This window comes from Macrotis lagotis, chromosome X, assembly GCF_037893015.1.
Source record: "Macrotis lagotis isolate mMagLag1 chromosome X, bilby.v1.9.chrom.fasta, whole genome shotgun sequence".
NCBI classification, from domain to species: Eukaryota; Metazoa; Chordata; class Mammalia; order Peramelemorphia; family Peramelidae; genus Macrotis; species Macrotis lagotis.
In genome coordinates, this window is record NC_133666.1 from 296167748 (window position 1) to 296179887 (window position 12140).

The 12140-nt window shown below is 33.2% G+C and overlaps 1 long non-coding RNA gene across 3 annotated transcripts in view; it reads left to right on the forward strand.

Annotated features, from left to right (window-relative positions):
• LOC141502416 (uncharacterized) overlaps positions 1-12140 on the forward strand; it is a 293674-nt gene that overhangs the window by 10282 nt on the left and 271252 nt on the right. For all 3 annotated transcript variants that reach the window (XR_012472522.1, XR_012472523.1, XR_012472524.1), the window contains exon 2: positions 2291-2424. This is a non-coding gene — a long non-coding RNA (uncharacterized LOC141502416). The remainder of the gene's footprint in view (positions 1-2290; positions 2425-12140) is intronic.

Sequence of the window (12140 nt, forward strand, 5' to 3'; positions counted from 1 at the left end):
CCAGCAGAAATAGGAAATCTTTGTTTATACGTCAGGACCAAATTATATTACATAAATTTCCCTGTCCTTCCTTTCTAATCTCCCCCTCCAAAGTATATTCCTCTTCCTCTCCTTTTTCATTCTTCTTTTAAGATATTCAAGGTCCTCTGTCTAATTAGACTTCATTGCTCCAAATGATAATAGACTTCAAAAAACATATATATATATATATATATATATATATATATATATATCTTCTCTGGATATTAGAACTAAAAAATGTATCACTTTTAGTCATTTATGTTTCTTCATGCATGTTAATCTTTTTATTTCTCTTTTCTTCCCTATTTATACTTTATAGTTTCTAGGAGGCACTGGTCATTTCATCAAGAATGCATAAAAGTCTCTTTCATTAAAAATCCATTTCCATTGCTAAGTTTTGCTTTGTATGTTATTCTTGTTTCTGAGCCAACATCCTTTACCTTCTGGAATATTGTAATAAAACTTTAGAGTTATGATTGCTAAATTGTATATTTTCCTGACTATGACTCCATGGCACTTTAATTTTTCCTTTCTGACCACTTTGTAGTACTTCTTCCTCAATCTGAAAGTTCTGGATTTTAGTTAACAAATTCCCAGGAATTTTCACTTGAGAGTTTCAGGAAATGACTCATAGATTTTTTTTATTTTTACTTTGACAACTGTTCATGAGATTTGGGCAGGTTTCTTTTATGATTTCTCCAAATTTGTTATCTAGGCTCTTTTTTTGGTAATGAGTTTCAGGGAGTTAAATGATTCTTAAATTCTCTCTCCATCTCTTTTCAAGTTAGTGGTTTTTTTTGCTAGGAAGTATCTTAAATTTTCTTCTATTTTTTAATATTTCCTGTTGTCTCATGGAATCATTTAGTTTTAATTTTTGTCAATTCTAATTTTAGGGATTTTGTGGATTGGGTAAGGCTCTGTGTCTCTTGAATCAAGCTATTAATTTCATTTCTAGTTCTTTCATAGCTCTTGTCTCTCTTCCATTTTTTCCTTTAGTGCTCTCATTTCATTTATAAAAACTCTTTAGAAATTCAATAATAATAATGATGATAATTGCTAACATTTAGAGGGTGCTTATTATGTGTCAGACACTGTGCTAAGAGCTTTACAATTATAATCCTACTTAGTCCCCACAACCATGAGAAGTAGGTACTAGATACTATTACAATTTAAAGATGAGGAAACTGAGGTTAACAGAGATTAAGTACCTTGTCCCAGGTCTATCAGCTAGTAAATGTCTGAGGCTAGATTTGAGCTTAGGTATTCCCATGTCTGGTCTCAGCAGTGCCACCTAGCTACTCCTAAAACAAAACAAAATTTAAAAAACCTAATTCTTTCTTCATTTATTCTAAGAATTTTAATTGAATTTATACCCAAACTTTGTTTGGATGTGTTGGAATCATTCTCTTTTCCTAGATTTGATTCTTGAGTGTCCCTGTCACCACAGTAGTAGTTTTTTTTCCTTACTCATTCTACCAGCATACATTTTGACTTAGGACTTGTTAATGATGGACTTTATGAATCTCTGGAGAGAATGTCTGAGTTAGTTCACTTGTTACTAACTTGGGGTATTAGATGGTGTATTACCCCAGTATTCCAGGGACCTACAGACTTTCAATGCTTCCAAAGTGATCTGATCCAGAATGAATTCTGATCACTGCTGTGAACTCTACAGGTCTCAGAAACATGTCTGTGGACTTAGCCCACATGGGATTACAGTAGACTGCTTGCTGGACTCCTTCACTGTCAGTCAACATAAAACGCGATTGATTCTATGTAACAGAACTAGATTCCCCGCCCCACCTCTGGGATTCCTGCTCTGGCTATTCAGCTATAGAGTTCAAATTAAACTACAAACTGGAACTGGGATCCCATTCTACTACTCCCATGGTCTATACACCACCATTGCTTCTTTTTTAATTACTATCTTATTTGTTTTATAATTATATAAAATAGTAATTTCTACCTATCTTTTTCTATAAGGTTTTGAATTTTACAATTTTCCCCCCACCCTCCCTTTCCCTCCCCCCATCCCCAATTCCCCCATAAAAAGCAGTCTGATAATGTTTATATTGTTTCCATGCTATACATTGCTTGAAATTGAATGCTGGGAGAGAAATCATGTCCTTGAGGAGAAAATAACGTATTAGAGATAGCAAAATTATGTAGTACATAAGACACTTTTTAAAAAAAAATGAAGGTAATAGACTGGTCTTTGTTTAAACTCCATAGTTCTTTCTCTGGGTACAGATGGTATTCTCTATTGCAGGTGCTTTAAAGCTGTCCCTGATTATTGCATTGATGGAATGAGCAAGTCCAATAAGATTGATCATCACCCCCATGTTGCTGTTAGGGTGCACAATTTTCTTCTGGTTCTGCTCATCTCTCTCAGCATCAGTTCATGTAAGTCTTTCCAGGTTTCTCTGAATTCCCATCCCTCTTGGTTTCTAATAGAACAATAGTGTTCCAAAACATACATATACCACAATTTGTTCAGTCTTTCCGCACTTGAAGGACATTCACTTGATTTCCATTGCTTTGCTACCACAAACAGGGCTGCTATAAATATTTTTGTACAAGTGATATTTTTATCCTTTTTCATGATCTCATCATGGGTTTAGACCCAGTAGTGATATTGCTGTATCAAAGGGTATGCACATTTTTATTGCCCTTTGGGCGTAATTCCAAATTGCTCTCCAGAAAGGTTGGATGAATTCACAGCTCCACCAACAATGCATTAGAGTCCCAGATTTCCCACATCCCTTCCAACATTGAACATTGTCCTTTCTAGTCATATTGGTCAATCTGATAGATATAAGATGGTATCTTAGAGCTACTTTAATTTTCATTTCAATTAGTAATGATTTAGAGCAGTTTTCATATGACTATGGATAGCTTTGATCTCCTCATCTGTTAATTGACTTTGAATATCCTTTGACCATTTGTCAATACCACCATTGCTTCTTGTTTCTGACCTTGTTCCTTGCTTGGCATACAGCCTCAATCCTAAGAATACTCCTCAACCTGGAATACCACCCTTTGGTGAGGGTCTGCTTTTCTGTGATTCAGAAGTGAATAGAATGACAGAGTTGCCAATTGGCATCTGTTCTTTCAACCTACAAAGTTAAAGCCTCTCTTTGCTGTTTTTGAGACCTTTACTTGTCCAGGTACATAGCTTTTCTATGTGCCACTCCTCAAGAGCTTTCCCAAGTGACTAGGGGCTTCTCTATCCTTTTCTTTATTCATACTTTAGCTAGAAAGACAAATCTGTGTAATTTTTTTAAAATTCCAAATGACTATTCAGTTTGGTGTGTTTTCCAGTTTTGTTTTAAGGAGCTACAGGGTAGCAAGGGGAAGGAAGTAGTTTACTGTGCTTGTTCTACCACTTTGCAACTTTTTTGAGAGATTTTTTAACTTCATAAAATTTATCTAATCTAAAAACAAAAGCAAGCAGAATATGCAATAAGGAAATGAGAAGTTTTTGAAATAAATATAGGAGTTAAACAAGATTGTCCATTATTGATACTATTATTTGATTTAGTACTGGAAATGTTACCAGTAATAAAGTAGAGAAAGAAATTAAAAACATAAAGATAGGCAATGAGTAGATGTAATGACCCTTATTTATTGATGCCATGATGGCTTACTTAGAAATTTCTAGAAAATCGGCTAAGATACTAATTGAAATAATAGCTTTAGCAAAGTTGCAGGCTACCAAATAAACTCTCAAAAACCAAAAGAATAGTTTACAATGAGAAACACACATAGAATAAAAAATAAAGGGTTGAAGTTGAATTTCTTATACTTTAGCTGATGCAAAAAAATAAGCAGGAATAGGAGTCATGAACTCAAAGCTAAAGCTAAAATAGATTTAATTAAAAGAGATAAGCAGGAAAACTGCATTATATTAAGAGATATCATAGATAATAGAATAATATCAAGACTAAATGTAAATGCACCAAATGCTATAGAATTTAAATTCTTAAAAGGAAAAGGTAAATGAATTACAGGTGGAAAGATAGCAAACTGGTCAAGGGGGAAATTTCAACTTTCCCTTCTCAAATCTAGATAAATCTAACTAAAAAAATAAATAAGAAAGAAGTCAAAGAGATTAATAGAATCTTAGATAAGTTAGATATGAAAGACATCTGAAAAGAATTGAATGAAAATAGAAAGGAATATATCTTTTTCTTAGTGGTAATGGTAACTTTATAAAAATTGACCATATATTAAGCCATAAAATGTTCATGGTTAAATGCAGAAAAGCAGAGATGTTAACTGCATTCTTTTTGGATCATAATGCAATAAAATTTTATTTAATAAAAGATCATAGAAACAGGAGTTAAAATTAATTGCAGACTAAATAAACCTAATCTTAAAAACTGAGTGGATCAAAGAAAAAGTCATGGAATCAATAAATAATTTTTATTAAGGAGAATGATAATAGTGAGATAACATGAAAACTTAAGGGGTACAAAAGCAATAGCGAGGGGAACATTTTGTTTACATCAATAAAATAGAGTAGGAACAGACTAATGAATTGGGTATGTAATTGAAAAACTAGAAAACTTTCAGCAGTTCAATGACTATAAAAATAATTCTAAAAGACTTTTGATGGAAAATGCCATCCACATCCAGAAAGAGAATTATGTAATCTGAATGAAGATTGAAGCATACTGTTTTTATTTTTTAAATGTCTTATATTTTTTTCGTTCCCCTGTTTTTTTCTCTTTTTTCTGATTCTTCTTTTACATAATGAAAATATGCTAAACATGAATGTTCAAGTATAACTTATATCAGATTGCTTTCTGTCATGGGGAGGAGGGAAAGAAGAGAGGGAGGCAGAAAAATATGGAATTCAAAAATCTTTACCAAAAAAAGAATGTTGAAAAAGATCTTTACATATAATCAGAAAAATAAAATAAATAGATAAAATAAATAAAAACCAAGAAAAAGAACATTTAATTAAACACAAAATTGAAACACCAAAAAAATTAAAGATGAAATAATCATATTATTTAAAAAGCTTTTGTACAAATAAAACCAATGCAGCCAAAATTATAAGGAAAGCAGAAATCTGAGGGAAAAAATTATAGACAATTTAACAGATAAAGGTCTTATATTTCAAATAAATAGAGAACTTTGCAATGTTTATAAAATCATTCACCAGCTGATAAATGATCAAGGGATATGAACAAGCAGTTTTTGGAGGAAGAAATTAAAGCTATATAGTTACATATTTTTTGTAAAAAAGCTCTAAATCATTCTTGAATAAAGAAATGTAAATTGAAACAACTCTGAGTTATATAATCTCATACCTATCAGATTGACTAACATGATAGAAGAGAATGCCAAATGTTGGAAAGGGACTGTGGGGAAAATTGGGACACTAATACACTTTTTTGGGGAACTGTGAATTCATTCCAACATTTTGAAGAAAATTCTGAAGTTATAAAACTGTGCATGCCCTTTGATTGAGAAATACCACTATTTGGTCTATTTCTCAAGTTGATCAGGAAAATAACTTATATGTACTAATATATTTATAGCAGCTCTCTTTGTTGTAGCAAAGAACAATAAATTGAGGATATACCCATCAATTAGGAAAATGGCTGAATAAGTTGAGGTATATGATTGTGATGGAATACTACTGTGCTGTAAGAAATAAGCAGATTGCTTTTAGGAAAGCATGGAAAGATTTGCATGAAATAATGGAAAATGAAATGAGCAGAATTAAGAGAACATTATATGTAGTAATAACAATATTTAAAAAAATTTTTAATGTGATTATCTAAGCTATTTTGAGTTAAATGAATATTCAAATCAATTAGAAAGGATCTATGAAGGAAGATGCTGTCCACCTCCATAGAAAGAACTGATATGTGGAACTATGTATTGGATAATTTAAAAAATAGAATAAATTAAGAAAATCAACAGAATATCAACATCATCATCATCTTCATGACAAAATCCAAGTGGTAAAATTCTAAATAACTAAAAATGTAAAAAAATGAGGGTTCTATATACCAAAGGACCCAAAATACTTATATATTAGATTATTAAATGCTCCTTAAAAATAAATATCTTGACAAATTTTTAGTCTTGATGGTTTGGGTATGCCAGTATAATAAAACCATCAATACAACCAAAGTTAATTTATAGTTTTAGTGCTATATTAGTAGTCAGCTTTACAGAATTTGATAGAATGATAAAATTGATTTGGAGAATATAGATCATAAAGGAAATAATAATAAAAAGTAGAGATACTATATTAAAAAGTAGCAATCTTCCAAAAACATTTTAGGTTGGTTAAAAATAGAAAAGGAGTAAAATGGATGTTAGAAATATATTTTATAGGCAATCTTGATTTATCTGCTACTGAATGATATGATAGAATAAGAGCACATTGAATCCAATTAACAAATATTTATTGCATATCTATAAATCTAACACAACAGATACTGAAATATTTGTTGAACAAATGAGTTCAGGCTGTCTTCTCTCTTCTCATGTTATGTAACCTTTCTCCTTAGAATTTTCACATTAGCAGAACCATTTCTAGTCTCTCCCTTAAATTCTAATTAATCAATTAAATCAATCACTAAGCATTTATTAAATAGCTGTTATGTTCAAGACAAAAGACAAAAAGAAAGAAAAAAGCACAAACAAAAACAAAGACAAAAAATGAAACAGCCTTTGGCTTTACAGAGTCTATATTCTATGTGGGAAACAACATGCAAACATAGTTGGATACAAAATTTATTTAATATTCCAATGCATTTATGATAGTGTTGATTTGAGAACTCCTTTGATTGATGCAGATCACATATACCCCTTGCACTCTAGTAGAGGCCCTCATCACCTCATGCTTTAATATCTGCTGGTGGGTCTTCTTGCCTCAAGTCTCTTCCTATTCCAGTTCATCCTCCATTCAGTCAATAAAATGGTTTTTCTCAAAGATAGGTCCAATCATATCACTCCCTATTAAAGAAATTCCAGTGACTTCCTCTAATCTCCAGGATCAAATAAAAGTGATCTGTTTAGCATTCAGTCTTTTAAAATTACCTCATTACTACCTTTCTAGTCTTTTTATACCTTATTTTCCAAAATTTACTTTTTGATTGAATGATTCTATCCATGGCTACCAGTCCCATGCAACTTTTGTCCATATTCTCCCATATCCTCTCATGTTCCATGGAAATATGCTAGAGGAGAGTCCTTGCTTACTTTCTTTTGACATTGTGAAACACTCTGGATGTCAGCCTGGTCTTTGCCATTTGACTTAACCATCTTCTCTTTTTGCAATAGTTTTTTTAGGGTTTTTTTTTGCAAGGCAAATGGGGTTAAGTGGCTTGCCCAAGGCTATACAGCTAGGTAACTGTTAAGTGTCTGAGGTCAGATTTGAACTCAGGTACTCCTGACTCCAGGGCCAGTGCTTTATCCACTGTGCCACCTAACCACCCCTACAATACAGTGTCTTGATGTTCTCTCCTTTCTTTTTAGAGACCCTCAGGAGATATTACAGCTCTTTCTTGACTTTTGATTCTCATTTTTTAAGTTCTTCTGTGGTAGATTTCATTCACATCTTATTACTATATAGAGTATTAGAAAGTATTAGAAAGAAGGACCCATGCTTTCAAGGGAAATTTGGTCAGTCAAAAAGTCTTGCAATTTCTAGAAGCTAATCCATCTTAGTTTCCTCCTTTTATTCAACTTTGGGCCCAAATTCCTAGATTGACATACAGATGGACAAGTTCTATAAAATGTTCATCCAATTCGAGTTGAGATCTGGGTAATAGAAAATTTAAACCTATTGTTCTTTCCCATGTGAGTGGTCAGTCCAAACTCTTTTGAGTGACTACAAATCTCTCTCAGAAGGTTTTACAATGTTCTGGAGCATGGTGCCATCAGTACATTTTCATTTGCAAGCAAGCGTATATGAAGGCATTCATTATCCACTGAGAATCCTTCCTTGACCTGGATTCTGCACTGGAAATTCTCTCAATCATAAATTCTTTGTTGAGCACACATTTTCCTCTGTTTTATGCTTCATGGACTGGAATAGGAAGAGACTTGAGGCAAGAAGACCCACTGCAGATATTAAAGTATATCAAAGGATTATACATAGCAGATGCTTAATAATATTTATTGACTATTTTATATTTATAGATGTATATATGCATATATGTTTATATGTATATACATATGTTAGTGAGGTGGTACAGTATATAAAATGCTTGGTGTGGAGTCAGGAATGCCTGAGTTCAAATCCAGTTTTAGACACTTGACCTAGGACAAGTCAATTAATATCTGTTTGCCTCAATTTCCTCATCTGTAAAATTGGAATGATAATAACCTTCTATTTCACAGGGTTCTTGTTTTAAGTGAGATAATATTATGAAATATTTAGCATAGTACCTAGTTCATAGTAAGCACAATATAATTGTTAGCTTGTAATTATTTATTATTATATACATATTTATAGTATACATACACACACAGTAAATACAAGATATTTGTGGGTAGAGAGATACTAACAATTGGAAAGTCCTCATGTAGGAGGTTGCCATGATGTGAAATGTTGACAATACTAGTTATTTTAAGAGGTAGAGGTGAGGAGGAAGTGCATTTCAGGTACAGGAGACAACTAATGCAAGGGCAAGAAAACAGATTATTTAATGTGCTACATGACAAATTGCAAGACTGACATTTTGGTGGGACTATAGAGTTGTTTGTTGTTAGGGTATCTAGGTATGAATGTGCAAAAATTGCATGAAGGTCAAGAATGGGTGTGAGTGGGGATAGCTAGATGGCACTGTGGATAGAGCACTGATAGGAGGACGAGTTCAAATCTAACCTCAGACATTTAATAATTATCTAGCTGTATGACCTTGGGCATATCACTTAAATCCCCATTACCTTGCAAAAGAAAGAAAGAAAGAAAGAAAGAAAGAAAGAAAGGAAGGAAGGAAGGAAGGAAGGAAGGAAGGAAGGAAGGAAGGAAGGAAGGAAGGAAGAATGGATGTGAACCTGGAAAGGCAGATTGGAATCAGGTTGTAAAGAGCTTTGCCAAACAGGATTTCATAATTGATTAGAAGGTAAAAGGAGACCCTGGAGCTTAAAGGGAGCTAGGGTGCTGGAGTGATATTTCTCTTACTTTCTATCTGCAATTATCCATTTGCTGTAATTTTTTCATTACTCTTCAATCACTCTAGTCCTATCCCTTGTCACCTACCTTGTAGGTTGCTGCAGCAACCTAACTCATAGTTGTGTTCTCCCTGCTTCTAGTCTCAAATTCAGCCTCTGTCAAATTCACTCTGTCCACTGCAATCGATAGCCTTAATTCTCTGTTTAAAAATCTCAAAATAATAATTATCTGCTATGTGGAACTCATTGTGATCAGGAGGCACAATTAAGACCCCATTAGTAAGAATAACAAATTTCATGAAGCAGTCACGTGTATTCACATTTACACTATTCAAAGATATAATTATGTAAAATATGGTAATTGGTTCCAGGCCAATGGAAATTTTCAATATGAAATCAAATAATTCAGTCAATTCATGGGATTCATTATTCACACTAATCAGGAATAAATTGTATATTACTTGCTCTTTAAAGAGTAAGTGCAAGTATTAAGAGTATTTGGCACATACAGATATATAATAATAAAATAATAACAATAAATAGCAATCATCAAGATGGAGCAACTAAGTGATACAGTAAATAGAGCACTGGGTTTGAAATTAGGAAAATTCATTTTCCTGAGTTGAAATTTCACCTCAGACACTTATAAGCTGTGTGACCCTGGACAAATCATTTAACCCTGTTTGCCTTAGTTCCTCTTCTGTGAAATGGACTGGAGAAGAAAATGACAGGCCACTCTAGTACCCTTGCCAGGAAATGGGGTCATGGAGAGGCAGAAATGACTGAAATGACTCAACAAATATTATTAGGATATCACTTTATGATTTTCAAAGCATTTAGATATATTATCTCTTTTGATCCTCATAATGGTCTATCAGCATTTTATAGATTATTAAACTTAGGTTGGATGAGTTTACAGCTCCACCAACAGTGTAATAGTGTCCCATATTTTCCACAACTCTTCCAACAATGATCATTATCTGGTCATATTGGCCAGTCTGAGAGGTGTGAGGTGGTACCTCAGAGAAGCTTTAATTTGCATTTCTCTAATAATGATTTAGAGCAATTTTTCATATGACTATGAATTGCTTTGATCTCATCTGTAAATTGCCTTTGCATATCTTTTGACCATTTGTCAACTGGGGAATGGCCTTTTTAAAAAAAAAAATATGACTCAGTTCTCTGTATATCTTAGAAATGAGTCCTTTGTCAGAATCATTCATTGTAAAGATTGTTTCCCAGTTTACTACATTTCTTTTGATCTTGATTACAGCTTTTTAATTTAATATAATCAAAATCATCTAGTTTGCTTTTGGTGGTGTTCTCCATCTCTTCCTTAGTCACAAACTATTCCCTTTTCCATAGATCTGACAGGTAAACTAATCCTTGATCTTCTAATTTGCTTATAATATTGTTTTTTATGTCTAAATCTTGTATCCATTTGGTTCTTATCTTGGTAAAGGGTGTGAGGTGTTGGTCTAATCTAAGTTTCTTCCATACTAACTTCCAATTTTCAGAGCAGTTTTTATCAAAGAGAGAGTTTTCATTCCAATAGCTGGACTCTTTGGGTTTATCAAACAGTAGATTACTATAATCATTTCCTGCTATTGCACCTAGTCCATCCCACTGGTCCACCACTCTATTTCTTAGCCAATACCAAACAGTTTTGATGACTGATGCTTTGTAATATAATTTTAGATCAGGTAGGGCTAAGCCCCCTTCTTTTGTACTTTTTTTCATTAAATCCCTGGAAATTCTTGACTTTATTTCTCTATATGAATTTACTTACAACTTTTTTCTAATTCATTAAAGTAATTTTTTGGAATTTTGATTGGTAGGGCACTAAATAAGTAGTTTAGTTTTGGTAGAATTGTCCTTTTTATTATATTAGCTCTACCTATCCATGAGCAGTTGATATTTGCCCAGTTAGAAAAGATGGACTTTCAATGAAACGGGGGCTTTCAGACTTTCCTATTGAAACAACTAGAGCTGAACAGAAAGTTTGATCTCCAAGTACAGGACTCAGGTGAACCATAGAGGGGGTGGATGAGAAGGACTAATTATGAGGAACTTAATGATGTTGATCTGTTTGTATTCCTGCATGGGAAGAAGATACTGATAACTCATGTGAACTTTCTCATTTATAAGATCAGTTAGAAGGAGCATATATAGGCAAGGCACAGGAAGGAGCTGAATATAATGGTATAATATAGTAAAAAGATGAAGTCAATGAGCGATAAAGGAAAGTAATGGGAGGAAGGGAAAGGAGATGAAGAAGTGACTAAGATATTTTACATAAGAATCAAGAAAAAGCTTTTTCAATGGAGTAGAAGAGGGGAAGGCTAGGGGAAATGTGTGAGCCTTCATTCTCATCAGAAATGGCTCAGAGAGGAAATAACATATACACTAAATAAGGTATAGAAATCTTTCTTACCCTAGAGAAAAATGAGAGGAAAGGGGTGGGATAAGGGGGGGGAATGGGGGGAGGGAAGGGGGAATAGGTGATAAGAGAGAGGGAAGATTGTGGGAAAGGGTACTCAGATACAACACTTTTGAACAGGGACAGGGGTGAAAGGAGAGAGAGAGAATAGAATAAATGATAGTGGGAAGGAATAGAATAGAGGGAAATACAGCTAGTAATAGCAACTGTGGGAAAAAATATTGGATCAACTTCTTTGGTGGACTCATGATAAAGAAGGCAATTCATCCCAGAGACAGAGCCATTGGAATCTGAACACAGATTGAAGTACATTTTTTTTCTGTTTCACTATTCTTGAGGTTTCTCATCTTTTTTTCTTGGGGGGGGAGAGGGGTTTATGTTTACTCTCACAACAAGATTATTGTAATAATATAAAATAGATGAACCAAAAAAAAATTTCACATGTGATTAACTGCCTAGATCACAAATTCCCTTCCCATGAAAGTTTTGATAAAGAAATTTTAAAATATATTCATTAATTCGTGTTCATTGA